The sequence below is a fragment of the Macaca mulatta genome, chromosome X, assembly GCF_049350105.2.
Source record: "Macaca mulatta isolate MMU2019108-1 chromosome X, T2T-MMU8v2.0, whole genome shotgun sequence".
Classification (NCBI taxonomy): domain Eukaryota; kingdom Metazoa; phylum Chordata; class Mammalia; order Primates; family Cercopithecidae; genus Macaca; species Macaca mulatta.
In genome coordinates this window covers 125,974,102-125,977,702 of record NC_133426.1, presented here as the reverse complement: position 1 = coordinate 125,977,702, position 3,601 = coordinate 125,974,102, and the positions used below count along the sequence as shown (strand labels likewise).

General features: G+C 45.0%; 1 long non-coding RNA gene across 1 annotated transcript; it reads left to right on the top strand.

The window, feature by feature from the left end:
- The first annotated feature begins 467 nt into the window (after window positions 1–467).
- Window positions 468–2,891, top strand: LOC144338806 (uncharacterized). The gene is made up of 3 exons (XR_013413189.1): window positions 468–645; window positions 1,580–2,054; window positions 2,757–2,891. It is a non-coding gene; the product is annotated as an uncharacterized LOC144338806 (long non-coding RNA).
- The last annotated feature ends 710 nt before the right edge of the window (window positions 2,892–3,601 follow it).

The window sequence follows — 3,601 nt, the reverse complement described above, 5'->3', positions numbered from 1 at the left end:
GGTGACAGAGTGGGAGTCTGTCTCAAAAACAAAAACTGTCCGGGCACGGTGGCTTACGCCTGTAATCCCAGCACTTTGGGAGGCCAAGGTGGGTGGATGACATGAGCCCAGGAGTTGGAGACCAGCCTGGCCAACATGGCAAAACCCCGTCTCTACCAAAAATAGAAAAAAAAAAAAAAAAAAAAAAAGGTTAGACGGGCATGGTGGCATGCGCCTGTAATCCCAGCTACTCAGGAGGCTGAGGCAGGAGAATCAATTGAACCTGGGAGGCGGAGGTTGCAGTGAGCCAAGATTGCATCACTGCACTCCAGCCTGGGCAATAGAGTGAGACTCTGTTTCAAAAACAAAACAAAACAAAACAAAACAAAACCAAAAAACAAAAAAACAGTAATGGGCTTTTGGCTGGGCGCGGTGTCTCACGCCTGTAATCCCAGCACTTTGGGAGGCCGAGGCAGGTGGATCACGAGGTCAGGAGTTCGAGACCAGCCTGGCCAACATAGTGAAACCCCTTTCTTTACTAAAAAACACAAAAATTAGCTGGGCATGGTGGCGCATGCCTGTAACCCCAGCTACTCTGGAGGCTGAGGCAGGAGAATTGTTTCAACCTGGGAGGCGGAGGTTATGGTGAGCCGAGATCAGGCCACTGTATTCCAGCCTGGGCAACAGAGTGAGACGCCATCTCAAACAAAACAAAACAAAACACACCAAAAAAAAAACCAAAAAACAAAAACTGATTGAGCTGACTAGGTACCAAAGATACCACTATGAATGACAGAAATGAAGTTCCTACCTTCATGGAGTTTATGGCCTAGTGAGAGCAAAAAAAAAAAAAAAAAAAAAAAAAGTTTTTGTTTGCTTTGCTTTTTTAACACGTAGATGTTTTCTAGCCACGTTGTCTGTACTCCATCATGTTCTGGTCAGGGTTGGAGTACCTCTGGGACCTTTGAACCTTGTGTTTCTGGTGCCAAAGTAGTTGTGAACCTTGGGCTTAACCAGTGGTGTGTTTGTAAATGTTTAATGACCAGCTCTCTGGGTGGGGTAAGGTATGTGTATGTTTGTGTATGTTTATGTACATAAGCTAATTAATTACAAATTTTACTGATGTAAAGGATATGTAGTACACGAATTATCCATAACAATAAAATATACAATATTATTTGTTGTAAATACAATATAGCCAAGTGATTCTCACAGAATGCTTTCATCGATTGTTGCCCAACTCTTGTTGCACTTGAACAAATGTAGTTCTTTTTTGTTCTTTTTTTTTTTTTTTTTTTTTGAGACAGAATTTTTGCTCTTGTTGCCCAGGCTGGAGTGCAGTGGCACGATCTCGGCTCACTGTAACCTCCGCCTCCTGGGTTCAAGCAATTCTCCTGCCTCAGCCCCCTGAGCAGCTATTACAGGTTGGCACCTAATCAACACTCAGTAAACATAGTAGATGCTCAATAAATATTAGTTGGATGAATGGATTAAATAAACATTTAATCTACTGTTACCCAGAACTTTACTATTATTATTATTATTATTATTATTATTATTATTTTATTTTTTTGAGACAGAGTCTCACTCTGTTGCCCAGGCTGGAGTGCAGTAGCATGATCTCGGCTCACTGCAACCTCTGCTTCCCAGGTTCAAGCGATTCTCGTGCCTTAGCCTCCCGAGTAGCTGGGATTACAGGGGTGTGCCACCATGCCCAGCTAATTTTTTGTATGTTTAGTAGAGACGAAGTTTCACCATGTTGGCCAGCCTAACGAACTCCTGACCTCAAATTATCCAACCGCCTTGGCCTCCCAAAGTGCTGGGATTACAAACATGAGCCACCGTGCCTGGCTGAACAAATGTAATTCTGACATGAATGTTGGTTGATATTTTCATTTAAGTGAGAAACAATGATGTCAGAACTGCATTCATTTGTCCACAATGTGAGTGATTTCTATTTTTTTTTTAATGGAGTCTCACTCTGTTTGCCCAGGCTGGAGTGCAGGGGTGTGATCTCGGCTCACTGCAACCTCCACCTCCCGGGTTCAGGTGATTCTCATGCCTAAGTGTCCTGAGTAGCTGGGATTACAGGCGCACGGCACCACACCTGGCTGTTTTGTATTTTTAGTAGAGACAGGGTTTGGCCATGTTGGCCAGACTGGTCTTGAACTCCTGGCCTCAAGTGATCCGCCAGCCTCGGCCTCCCAAAGTGCTGGGATTACAGATGTGAGCCACCGTGCGTGGCCGATTTCTTTGCTGAATAGGTTAGTGGTTTTCAAACTCTGGAAGACTGTTTTCTCATTTTTTGGTATGACTCACAATCTAACAGCTATAGATATGGCACACCTTTGAGTTTTATCTGCATTATTAACATTGTTTCTATTGCTTTCTTTCCTGTAGATAGACAACAAAAGAATAGATCAAGCCTGATTTATAGCATTTGCTGATTTCTGAGTTGTAAGTGTTCCCACCATGGCTGATTTCAAGCACTTAACTTCAATGTGATGTTGGGAAGAGACGCAACTGCACACTATTATACAGTATTTCAACTCTACAGATACTGTAGACATAAATAATCTGAAGAGCACAGGTAATAGTAAAATGAAGGCTGGTCGCGGTGGCTCACGCCTGTAATTTCAGCACTTTGGGAGGCCGAGGCGGGAGGATCACCAGAGGCTGGGAGTTCGAGATCAGCCTGACCAACATGGAGAAACCCCGTCTCTACTAAAAATACAAAAAAATTAGCCGGGCGTGGTGGCACATGCCTGTAATCCTAGCTACTTGGGAAGCTGAGGCAGGAGAATCGCTTGAACCCGGGAGGCAGAGGTTGTGGTGAACTGAGATCGTGCCACTGCACTCCAGCCTGGCCAACAAGACCGAAACTCTGTCTCAAACAAAAACAAAAACAAAAACGAAAATGATTAGGATATGATGAGTTTTGGGACATTGATTACCTTAGTTTTCAATATAATTTATTTAATTGTAATTTTATATATTTTAAAATAAGTGCTATGCTTAATGACTGACTCACAAAACTTCTGAAAATATAGCATCTGGTGCTAATGGGCCAGAAGGAGCCAGCTCCAGCGCATACCCGGGGCCAACTATATTTCCAAGTCCTGAACGACCCTTATCGCTACTCCCATGCCCCTCTGCCATTCATTCAGGGCCCCATAGCCCACCACCTTTGATGGGAGCTCCCGGATTCCAAAGCAAACCCTGGCTGGCACCAAAGCCTCACTGCCACCTTGAGCAAGAGTTCTGGGGACAGATTGACAACAGTGGCTTTTCCATGGGTGGGTGGCCTCTTTTTGCCTGGGAAGGGATGAAAGAGAGCCAGGGACACTTGCACTGACTCTGGAATGCACACCTGGCAAGCACTCAAGTCTAAGAGGAAGAGAAAGATAAAGGTGTGAGTGCACGGGAGCTCTGGCTCAGCCCTCTGTCAACTTGGCCCTGCTCCTGGCTGGGCTGAAATTGATTTTGGAAGGCTTTCCAGAAAGGCTGGTGATGCTGGAGACTGTGGGCTGGGGGGCAGGGCAAACCTTTCTCTTCTGCCTCCAGGATGTTACCCAGAGCTCTGGAAGCTACTCCCAAGGGTGATCCAGTGTTTGCCCTTGAA